The sequence below is a fragment of the Gymnoscopelus braueri genome (genome assembly GCF_963280865.1).
Source record: "Gymnoscopelus braueri genome assembly, chromosome: 24".
NCBI lineage: Eukaryota > Metazoa > Chordata > Actinopteri > Myctophiformes > Myctophidae > Gymnoscopelus > Gymnoscopelus braueri.
The window spans coordinates 5,844,584-5,857,791 of record NC_137626.1 but is presented as its reverse complement, the minus strand read 5'-3'; positions in this window follow the sequence as shown (position 1 = coordinate 5,857,791).

Genomic DNA, 13,208 nt, shown 5'->3' with positions numbered 1-13,208 from the left:
AATGTAGTAATATAGTGTAGTAGTGTAGTATTAAAGGACACTGTAGGGAATTGAACCCCATGCTGGTAAACCAGGAGTTCCATACCAGTGTCTTTGAAGTTGTGTGTTTTCTAAATACTGAAGTTGTGTGTTTTCTAAATACACCTAAATTGAACCCCATGCTGGTAAACCAGGGGCCTGTTCCTCAAAAGGTGAATTAAAAAAAAAAAATTGACCGCGACAGGGGGCCGTGACGGGATGAGTGGGGGGGACGGGACGAGACACGCAATAAATAACCCCACATTTGCAAGACCACTTTGGTAGAGGTTTGGGTTGTGTAGTTACCTTGCCATCATGATGTAACTCCAAAGGTGGACAAGAAATAAAAAATAATTTCTCCATTGACTAGAAATTGATAATTTAAAATATGCTCCTCATTGACTTACAAAGAGGCTCCTTTAAACCCATAACTAATAATTTATATATATATATATATATATATATATATATATATATATAAATGATTAGTTACGGGTAAATGTTTTTTATAATATTTTTAAAAAAATGTAATATATTATCAAACATCTAACAACAAGATGAACTATAGTGTTAACTATAACAGAGTGACAATTACATATCACATGAGTCATTGTGATTCATGGTCACACACTATTTCAGTAATTAATTTGATTATATCTTATTGTATTTATTTGAATGCAGGGTCATTAAAATGAGTCCATATACAAACACATGTTTTGACTTAACTGTGGAAAAACTTGAAGAACAAGGCACTTGATTAAGTAAGCTTGGCTGTTAGCCTGCTCCTGACCAGGCTAACTTCACAGCTAAATTGCCATGGTAACTAAGCTAGGCTTGCTTCAATTCTCTTTTGAGGAATCGGATAAGGCTAAACTTAGCCAGGGTGAACTGGCTAAACTAATCTTCAAGATAATTCACCTTTTGAGGAACCGACTCAGCTCTAATCCTGGCTAGAATTAAGCCAGGATAGGTGGAAAAGCCAGGCTTTAGCTCTAATTCACCTTTTGAGGAACAGGCCCCAGGTTCTTTTATCCCCCTGTCCTTAACCCATTAAAAGACCTGAGGCCGATTCTACAAAATGTCTTTTAAATCTTAACAGTTTTTTGAAAAAAAACTATGTTTCTATATCAGTGGTGCTCAAACGTTTTCATGTCAGGGACCCCCAACATTATGTATTTGGCCGCGGACCCCAATCTTAAAATATTTTGTTCCAGGGACCCCCCAGAAGCGAAGACTTGAGTTAAAAATGTTCGCTTTAAAATAATATATATATTCAAAGATTTGCACACATTTTCACATCTTCAAGATAATTCACCTTTTGAGGAACCGACTCAGCTCTAATCCTGGCTAAATTAAGCCAGGATAGGTGGAAAAGCCAGGCTTTAGCTCTAATTCACCTTTTGAGGAACAGGCCCCAGGACTTCCATACCAGTGTCTCTGAAGTTGTGTGTTTTCTAACTACACCTAAAAGCAGTGGTGGTAAAAGTTAAAGTAAATTCTTGACTTTCTTACTTAAGTAGTATCAATGGTACAAGTCAACAAGTCAAAGTGTTGGCACCAAAGCTGTAGATCTGCTATTTTCAAATAGCCATGGTTTATATAGGGGCTGAAGTGGTTAATAAGCAAAAGTAACTACATTTTTCAAATAATTGTAGTGGAGTAAAAGTTCAATATTTGTATCTGAGAGAAAAATTTAAATACTCAAGTAAAGATGTTTCTTTCACGTGTCTTTAACGTCCTGCAATGTGTGTGCTGTAGTGTAGGACAGGTGTGCTGTAGTGTAGGACAGTGCAAGCTGTTGCCCCTCTCTGTTATAGAGTGATAACTTAAACAGTTTGGATCACACCCAGTGGTGGAGTATACCTCTGCCTAATAGGGTGTCCATAATGATGTAGGCTACCAAAGGAACATCACTTATCCCCGTCTGTATCAAGACCTTGTGGTGGAAAGTAACTAAGTACACAATATTTTTACTTCTAACTTCTACTCCGCTACATCTCAGAGGCAAATATTATACTTTTAGTCCACTGCAATTATTGAAAACTTTAGTTATTGCAAAATATACATGAATCACTTCAGCCCTATATACATTTCGGCAAAATAGCCGTTATAGATCGGCTATTTTCAATATTTTGTATACATGGGGCCTCATCTCTTATTTTTTTTGATGAAAAAAATATATTTTGTATACATCTTATTTTTTGGCTGATAAGGAGCTTTTCTGCACTGGATCTGCCAAAATACGGACTGTGGGCCTCATCTCTTTAGTATCCAATTTGATTGACTGATCATAATGCCATGGACTGGCGTTATAGTCTGAGTAAAACACTGGTTGAAACATCACCCCTGCAATAAAAACGTGCAGACCCAAGCTATGCTATTGTGGGTAATCTATTTGAGAACAGCAAAAGTGATCCTGCAGGAGTTTATAGCCATGAACTTCAACCTGGTATTTATACTTTATCCCTTTGGTCCGTACATCTACATAAACGTTGATATTTAAAAATATAAAGTGCTTACCCATGGCCACGGATGTTACAATTATGTACGTTCCCTCAGAAGTACTTTCTCCATATGCTTTCAATTGTATTGCACTCTAATACGTTATAATTCTATGACAAAATGGCCACCAATCGGATTAAAATGCGTTTTATTGAACAATACGGGTACTTTTGAGGAGCCGTACATTGTAACATCTGTGGCCATGGGGTAAACACTTTATATTTGAAATCTAAACGTGTATGGAGCAGAAAGTGCAACCACCAGGTTGAAGTTCATCCATGACGGTCTAATAGAAGACCGTGATGGCTAGCGCATGGCTAATTTGCACACAAGACCACATGGCTAATTTGCATACACGTAAAAAAAATCTACTGGAAAGTAACGAAGTACATTTACTCAGTACCATTTTTAGGTATGTTACTTTTTCCACCGATGATTAAATGCAAGTAACTTGGATAACAATGACATGACTGAAAAATTTAGGCTATTTTATTAGTTAGGGGAAACAAGAGTTCACATTATATTATAATAGAGGCTTTTAGAACAAGAGACATGAATGAATTTTAGAACAAGAGACATGAATGAATTGCCGTCTGATATGATGTAAAAACGAGAAAGCATTTGAATAACGAATTGGATAATGTTTTAAACCATAGCATTATGTTATCCTAGTGCAGGGGTCCTCATAGTACTACAGGGGGTCCGCAAATTGCGCCAAATCTATGATAGAACCTCCGCGAAAATAGCCGATCTACAAGCTCGCCCTTGTAGATCTCTTACCAATTAGCCTACAGAGCCAAATGTGACGGGTGGAATAAAATGTGGACAATGTTTAGCTGTCCAAGAGGTTTGTCGGAAAGAAACAGGAACATTAAGTCAGTCAGTAAAAGCTCTCGTTCTGCAATGACAATGACGCATTATCGGCTACAAGCATCGTTGACAAACTGGAATAGTAATGATTTAAACATATCTCAGAATAAATACTATGAATGATATGACAGCAGAGAAGAGCCGGAGTCGAACCCCTAACCCGCGGTTCATCAGTCCGGCTAACAACCCCCTGCGCCAGCAGATCCTAGTGGAGGAAGTTGTCCCGACCAAGTGACGCTACAGTATGTTACTCTACAGCAGTGGTCCTTGAGGGAGTTCCAGGGGGGTACCCAGCTAAATGGTAGTTAGGAACCAAATGGACCCTTATGGGTCTGTAACTCAGATGGACCCTTATGGGTCTGTAACTCAGAGAGTGTACAAATGGACCCATTAGGTTCCATTTGTACACTCTCAGAGTTCAACTAACATATATTTTTACAACATAAATTGGGGTCCCAGAGATAGAAATGCCATTAGATGGGGGTCTGTAGCCTAATGCCTGTCAAACTGGGGGTCCTTGAAATTTAAATGGTTGAGAATACTGCTAGAGCCATAAAAATCTTCTGTTATGGGGGTCCCCTTGGCATATCTTTTCAAATGGGGGTCCGCGGGGTAAAGTTTGAGAACCACTGGCCTACACTATATACGTTATATGGTAGCCTACAGTATATATGCTACAAGCAAGCAGAGTCATATTTAATGACACAGTTGGCTCGGGCAGGAGTCTCTCCCGTGCGTGTGATTAAGCGTTGATTTGTGCTGCAATGTGTTATGTGTAGAGACGATCTGATCGTTTAAAACTCCACTCAGTCTTTACACTGAACCTTCCCTTCCTTTCCTTCACAGAAGCACTAGACACTGAACCTTCCCTTCCTTTCCTTCACAGAAGCACTAGTCAAAGCCAACACAGTAAAGCAGGGAGGATTAGCCGGTACCATAGTGAAGCGGACTAAGTCAGAGTCATTCAGGCCTAGTACACCCGAGTTGCTACCGCCTGCCGTACTAAGGGCCGCGGGTTCGAACCCTGGTTGGACCTAAGTCAGAGTCACCAAGCCTAGTACACCCGAGTTGCTACCGCTTGCCGTACTAAGTTCAAATTCAGCTAAGTCCCATAAAGCAAGGTACTGAAGATTGTCCCGACCATGCGAGAGCGGGGAGGGCGGGGGGGGTTTATTCCCCCTGGTTTCCAGACAACAAAGCGGAGGGGTTATGGAAAAAATATAAGTTGTCAGCTGAAATTTTACAGAAAAATTTGCTGCTTGTAAGATATCAGTGGTGGACATCACAACTGAAATGTGTTTTAATTCTTAAGTAAAAGTATCAATACTGCAATGAATTCGGGTGGTTCAATAGTAAAGTACCACACTGGTGGCAGTGGCTCAGGGGTAGAGTGGCAGTGGCTCAGGGGTAGAGTGGCCGGCTAGAGTGAACTGGAAAACCGCAAGTTTCCCAGTTCGATCCTGGGCTGGGGCGCTTCCCTAGAGTTAGTGTCCTTGAGCAAGACGCTGAACTATGGTTTCCTCCGCCATCGGTGTATGAATGTGTGTGTGAATGGTTTAATGGCACAATCAATGTAAAGCGCTTTGGATAGAAGTGCTATATAAATGCACCATTTAATGTAAAAGTGGGCAGAATAACCGTCTAACATGTGTCAAAGGCTTTTGAAAATAGCAGATCTACAAGCTTGTGACGCGTTGTGAGCTTGTAGATCAGCTATTTTCAAATAGCCAAAGTTTATATAGGGCGAGTTGTGTGTGTTGCTACTAACGTGGGGCTGGGCCAGCAGCACACATCATCCACCAGGGGGCAGTATATTGGTACCAGATGGGTTGGGTCCCAGAACACTGCGTCGCGTCGTGGATTTGGACTCTTTGGTCTGACCTCTATGACCCCTGACCTCCAGGGATCAAGGGTCACAGAGGGAGGGTCTGTCATTTTAGATGTTAACCACTTTTACCATTATCTTATACTTTGGCTATTCAAAAATAGCAGATCTACAATCTGCTATTTTTGTTTATATTTTTAAAGCGAACATTTGGGGGATTCTAGATTTAGGAAAAAACGTATGTTGCTATAATCAGTGGTTCTCCACGTTTTTTTAATAATTGTTACAAAACATACATTAACCACTTCAGCCCTATATACATTTCGGTCATTTGAAAATAGACGATCTATAAGCTCACAATGCGTCGCGATGCGATGCATTGTGAGCTTTTAGATCTGCTATTTTCTAAAGGTTTTTTTTTCTGCATAATGAGTACTTTTACTTTTGGTACTTTAAGTACATTTTGATACCAATACTTTTGTACTTTTACTCAAGTACATTTTGAATTCTGGACATTTACTTGTAACGGAGTAATTCTACATTGCAGTATTGATACTTTCACTTAAAGGACGACTTCACTGATTTTCAACCTATCTTCATATAATTGGTCCTCACTAATACTCATGATAAAATGGTACAATTTTTTTCTACTCGGTCTGTGTCTCAGAGGAGGGCTGTGGACAGTTCAGAGTCCCGTCTACCAGTGACATCATCAATGGGGAATCCAAGCTAATAGAAACTGCAGGCTTTCTATTCCTGGAAAGTTGCAATGCAATAAAAGAAGCCATTGTTCTCACGTTAATAAAAATCGAAATAAAAAATGTGAAATCCTAACGATGATGTCACTGGTGTTTCTGACCAAGTAGAATTTTTTTTTACCATTTTATCATGAGTATTAGTGAGGACCAATTATATGAAGATAGGTTGAAGTCGTCCCTTTAAGTAAAACATTTGAGTACTTTTTCCACCTCTGTATATAATACAAGATATATGATAACTAATACAATATAACAGAAGATATATGATAACTAATACAATATAACAGAAGATATATGATAACTAATACCATAGAAGATAAATGATAACTCATATAATAGAAGATATATGATAACTCATATAAATTATAATAGAAGAGATATGATAACTATTATAATAGAAGATATATGATAACTAATATAATACACGGGTTTGCTAGGTTAAAATAGTGGTGGTTGCTATGGTAAAACTGTGGCTGGTAGGGTGTACCAGGTGGTTGCTATGGACTAATATGTTGTTGCTAGGGTCTAATAAGCAGTTCCTAGGCTCCACTGTAGCTAAATGGCATTTCCCCCATTGAAATGAATAGGATTGTTTTTCAGCAATTCCAAGTTAAATATCTCTGAGAGTATTAAGTATTTAAAAAATATAAATGGTAGGCCAAACGTCAGTGGTGGAAAAAGTACTCAAATGTTGTACTTAAGTAAAAGTATCACAGTATATACAGTATATCGCAGTATATACTGCAATGTAGAAAGTCCGGAATTCAAAATTTACTTGAGTAAAAGTACAAAAGTATTGGTATCAAAATGTATTTAAATTACCAAAGTAGAAAGTACTCATTATGTAAAATGTCCCATTTCCCAAGTTTTCAAATGTATAAATATCTTTTGAAAATAGCAGATCTACAAGCTCGCATCGCGACGCATTGTGAGCTTGTAGATCGGCCATTTTCAAATGGCCAAAATGTAGGGCTGAAGTGGGTAATGTGTGTTTTGTAATCATAATCAAAATCTACAAAGTAACTAGTAACTAAAGTTTTCAAATGATTGTACTGGAGTAAAAGTACAATATTTGCCTCTGAGATGTAGTGGAGTAGAAGTAATTGTACAGAACATGGGAAAGACTCTAGTAAAGTAAAAGATACCTCAAAATTGTACTTCAGTACAGTACTTCAGTAAATGTACTTAGTTACTTTACACCACTGCCAAACGTTGTAGAGTTGGAACGGAGTTTGTACCTATAAAAGTATGAAGGACTAGTCAGGGGTCAAAACTTGGGCGGACTGATATGTATTGTATAATAAAAATCATGAAGATAACAATAGTTAGCGATCCCACAAGTAGTATTAGTGTGATCACAATAATGTTGTGTAATTAAATATTTGTGCATGTCACAGAAAACTAAATTATGGCCATATAGGCTGTAAACGAGAACTAAGGAGGGGCTGCTAGATTATTATTGGCCAGCAAAAGGGCATTTTTCCTAACAGTCCTTACTTGCCCTGGTGGATTAGAACTCGTCATATAATTGCTTGAGTGAGTCACACTCACTGTTGGGTGCCGATGCAGACTTACGGCGCCTCAGAATGCACTTTTTTTTATTTTATCAATTTATCAATACTGGCAATCTACTGCAGCACTTGGAAACTTTCAAAGCATTGAATTGCATTTGAGAACACCGTGGCCCTGCCAGCTAAGCTAAATCCAGTGACTCTTTCAGGGCTTTGTAAATTGCTGTTGTGCTCGGTAAGGGAAAACAAGAAGCCTCCCTCCCCGAGTGGAATAGCAAAGTGTGCTGCCACAGTGCGCTTTACTTTACAAGGTCTCCCCTGACATTTGCATACAGTCTTCAAGCGTCCTGCATTCCGTCAAATTGCCTCCTCGCAGCACAGTGTGTGTGCCCTTAAACATACCCCCACTTCACTTCTCACTGGTTCAATGTATCGATCGCTTTTCAAACAAGCCCAAAGCAAATTAGCTTTTGACTTAAAACCAAAGTGACAGGAGGGAAAATTGAAATCTTTAATAGTAATCTGCAGTTACTGAGGCGCGATGGATGTCTCTGTATGCGTTCTATACGTACGTTGACATTTTCAGACCTCGGCCGCGAGTTGAAGGCTGATGCGCAAAATGGCTGTCGTCAGGCAGGGAGGGGAGGGGAGGGGAAGGGGGGGGAAACTTGCTTTCATTAGCAAAATTGTTTGATCCATAATATATTATCCACCAAGCAGGCCCCAATAGATGTCGAAATGAATATTTATTAGGAGACGTATGTGTGTGCGAGTGTGAGTGTGTTTATGTGTGTGCGTGTGTTAGTGTTAGAGTGTGTGTGTGCGCACGCGCAAACAAAACAGTGCAAGTGCACAAACCCCTCTTTAATTGGCGTGTTGTTTATGCTCAGGGTAACGGGGTGGGTGGGGGGGGGGGATGGAGGGGGAACGGGGGGGTGTGCGTCGGGTGGTGGTAGGTGGCACTGAGGGCGCGCGGTGGTGGCTGCAGCACAAAAATACTCAGGGCTCGACTGGAAGTTAATTAAGCAACGGCAACGGCGGCTCCATCACTCAGCCGGTCGCTCCCACAACTGTCATTCAAGTGTATGGCGCGCTCTCCAGGCTGCCATTACCGCCGCATATCGATCGGCCGCGGTGACAAGGTAGAGGCAGGGACCGGGGTGGGGGTTGGGGGGGGGGGGTGGTATGTTGGGGGTGCGTTGGAGGGCGACGGGAGATGAAGTGGGGACTTCAAACCACAACCCAAGCACCCGTTCAGTTCACCGCAGATCCACGGGCGGCAGGAGTGTGTGTGGCTGCTGCTGCTGCTGCGCTCCCCCCCCCCAACCGAACACGAATTAAGATGCAGGTAAATACTTTGGCAACGCAGCGAAGCCAAGTTGATTGCATTCCCCGTCCCTGGGTAGCGGACGCCTTAATAGATGAATATGAAATCTTCAGAGCCAATATATATGCTGAACAGTTAAGTGGTAGGGAACACTACCCTCTCTCTCACTCTCTCTCTCTGGCGAGATGCGGTAAGGTAATGACAATGGCCTCCAGAAATCCCTTTTAACGCGCTTTTATTTATTTATTTTCCCCCCCGCGTACCTTTTTAGAATGTCGGCCGCGTTCTCGCGTTCCCCCCCCCCCCCCCCCCCCTCCGTCAATAGTTTTCTCATCAAGTTGAAGGCGAGAAGGCGGTGCCTGGGCTGGCTGGCATGCGGGAGTTTTTTTCTACTCGTGGCTGCTGTCCATGCTAAGTGTGTGACTCACAAGGACAATGGGACGCAAAGCCACCTGAATTGATATGACCCCCCCAGCCCCGCCACCACCTGAATGCATTATCTGCTGTCCATATACGCAGCACGCCTCCAGAGTGGCTAATAGCGGATATACCGCCCCGTACTGTCAATGTACTCGCATGACGTGATGCGTGCGTGACTGGATTTTGTGGCCAGCCAGCTCTGCTGCCGCCGGTCCCCTCGCAGTGTTGATTTTCGTCGACTAAAGCTAAGGCCTCGTACACACAGTTGAAACAAGCGACGCATGCTTTACGCATGCTTCATTGAGGGTGGAGCCGTTTCAATTCATTCCCTATGGAAGTCACGTGGTTTTGAAGCGCTGACTCTTCACCCCTCCTCCCCTGCGACAAGTCAGCGCTTCAAAACCACGTGACTTCCATAGGGAATGAATTGAAACGGCTTCACCCCCCCCCCCCCCCCCCCATGAAGCATGCGTAAAGCATGCGTCGCTTGTTTCAACTGTGTGTACGAGGCCTAGAACGAAAAATGTTTGTCGACTACCTTTTTTTCACTGACGAAAACAAAATAAATACTAAAGCTATGATGACTAAAACTATGAGCAAATGTACTGACAATTTCGTCAACAAATAAAAACTAGACTAACATGTTAGGAAGGGACTAGTGGAGACGAGATCCAGTAAAATTCATCATGGGTAAGTGCGGGTGTCACAGACCGAAAATAGCTGATCTACAAGCTCACAACGCGTTCGGCATGCAAGTGAAAATCGGCCATTTTGATGGCATCACGGACGCCAAAAATACATTTTAGTCGACTAAAATCTTATATTTAGTCGACTAAAACTAGACTAACAGTATAATATTTCAGGTGACTAAAACTAAACAGAATTTTGTTCAAAAGACTGACTAAAACTAAATCAAAAACAAAATCATCAGCACCGGTCCCTCACCTATCTGCACTGCAGTGGTGGTTCCTCGAATTTCTTTTACATTTCTAGGACAGTTTGATTTGGCCATTTGGGCCCATGGACTACCATAACTCTGGAACCAAATGGACCCAGAAACTCCCAGAAACGCCACAGCCCTGTGGGAACCCCGTCGATTGAGTATATAGCGTTAAAGCTCTATATTGTGATCATTGCTATACACACTGTTTGTTCAGTAACAGGTCTATCCACTCCCCGTATCTCCAGCTCTTTAGTAAACAGAACATACATTTCCAGGTGCGTTGTCAATTCCCTCCAATCAGGAGAGAGTAGCCTTTAACCACTTCTTTATACATTGTATCTGTTCAATTTGACTTGTTTATCCTGTCTCCTGAATTTATCCTGATTGGATGAAACTGGTATCCTGACCTGAAAAAAAGATTTATAAAAATGATTTCCTTTTTTTTTACTAAAGAGATGGAGAGACATGGAGACTCCTGTTATGGAACACTCTATAACAATGATTACTATTAACTCATTCACTGCCACTGACGTAAAAAAAACATTTTTACGATTCTGAAAAACGTAGATTTTTATACAGATCTCACCGTCCTCCAGCTCTCGAATATATCATTGTAACACACCCGGATACGGAAATAACGTCAATCCAAGATTTCCTATTTAAGTCTCCCTCTGAAACGCCATTATCTCGGCTTTGTTTTTCTCCGCCGTGGTGCGTCAGAGCGCTGTTTAGAAACTGCTACTACTGGAAAATGGAATGTCGCGGATTGAACATTTCTTCTCTGGGCCACTCACAGACCTACCCTGTGTGTCTACAAACAGTTGGACACGCGATCATAAGGGATGTACATTGTATGTGGTGAGCTGAAAAAGTAAGCGAGCCGTCCGTTCACGTGACGATAAATGGTGTGTTTACACGGGGCTGCATGAGAAGGACTCGGAGCCGATCGGAATTGCGATCATAATGAACATAATCTTTTTGTGACCTGTTGAAAGCAGTGGGCAAACACAGCCAGAAATAAGTCTGGCAGTGAATGAGTTAAAATAGAGAGCAATTTAACAACAATTTTAACACAACAACATCACTTTCTCCACCTTTAAAACTCTCAAACACTAATACCTCCGCATCCACAACTCCACACACAACAACAACACCACCAGTCAAACAAAGCCAATATTTGTTTCTTTTTTAGAAAATACTGTGATATTTTATTAAAAATGCTGCAGAAAAAGTTTATACATGTGTCCAGCCAGAAATATCATCTCTATCACTTAAGGCAAAACCGCAAACAAATATAAGACAAACTAAGGAGTTTCAAACTCTACATTAAAACCCTTGGTATCCTGACTGGTTTAGGGACCAATGGCTAGAATATATCTTTTATAGAATTTACAAATGTAGCTTAATAAATCTTTTTTTTTAATGTACTTCCTTTTGTTTTGCTTTTTCTGTAATAGGATGCAGAACTTAAAAAAGATCTGGGTTAATGATTTACTTTTGTTTGTACTTATTTTATAATAATTAATATCATTAATATTTACACTCATTCACTTGCTTTTTGTAACCCAAAAATATCACAAGCCTGGTACAATACTTTACATATTGCTAGCATATGACAGTTTTTTCTTTTTTCTTTTCTTTTTTTTGTTGTTGAAATATCTAACATATACTTCTTTACAAACATATCCAACTAATATTGATACCAAAAAATCCACTGCCTTTTTTTATATTCTAAATAATACATTGCTGGTCACATTGTAAGCTCAGGCAGTGTCGAGATTGCAAGACATAAAAATAAAATAAAATAAAAGCCTAACAAATTAAACTATTAAAAGCATAACAAGACGATGGGCGTCAGGGTGTTGGTGGGAACCAGATCCCAGGTCAAGTTCTGTGCAGATGTGGAGAGAGTGATGGTGGTCTTCTGGGACATGCAATGTCTCGAGAGAGGGGACACAAAAGGAACACATAAGGACATGAGGGTGTGATGGTGGCCCGCTATAGAGTGTGTGTGTGTGTGTGTGTGTGTGTGTGTGTGTGTGTGTGTGTGTGTGTGTGTGTGTGTGTGTGTGTGTGTGTGTGTGTGTGTGTGTGTGTGTGTGTGTGTGTGTGTTAGTGTGTGCGTGTGTGTGAGAGTGTGTGTGTTAGTGTGTGCGGTGTGTGTGTGTGTGTGTGTGTGTGTGTGTGTGTGTGTGTGTGTGTGTGTGTGTGTGTGTGTGTGTGTGTGTGTGTGTGTGCGTGTGTGTGTGTTAGTGTGTGCGTGTGTGTGAGTGAGTGTGTGTGTTAGTGTGTGCGTGTGCGTGTGTGTGCGCGCGCGCGCGTGCGCGTGTGTGCGTGCGTGTGTGTGTACTCTCAGAGAAAGGGGTTGTGTTCGCATGTAAGGGGGGAGGAAAGCAATTAGGGTTGCAAACTATTGATGTTTCCACCCTGAGTCATTGAATAATCATGTTTTAAATTTGTTTTATGTTTTAGACAAGTCAGGGGGAAAAAAAACATTGAACTGAACAAATCGATAGAAAATACTGTCGCACAATAGTGTTCAATAGTTTGCTGTAGATCACCAATTTTTTATGTTTTCAAATGTTATTTTATTTTGTTTATTGTTACTATGAATCGATTATTCCTTATAATCGTCCAAATTGATTAATTTGATTATCTTTTGCACCCCTAAAAGCAATGAAACACAGGTTGTTGTCATAGGAAATGGCAGGGGTCGGGGCCTGATACCAAAATATTTACACACATCTGAACATAACGTTCAGAGAGAGAGAGAGGGGGGGGGGGAGCAGTCAACTAAATTAAATAAAAAATAAAATAAAAAACAACAATAGAAGCTCTTTAATATCTTTTTGTATCGTTAAAATTTTAACTCACAACTATACACCGTTTTATTTAATTTGTTTTACATTTTCTTTACAAAGTCTTCCATAAATACATTTCAGGCTCTGGTGGGGCTGGGGCTGCGGGGGGGGGGGGGTCGGTCGGGGGATAAGGGGGGATTTCTTTGACATACTGTGCCCAAAGTCAAGGTGTG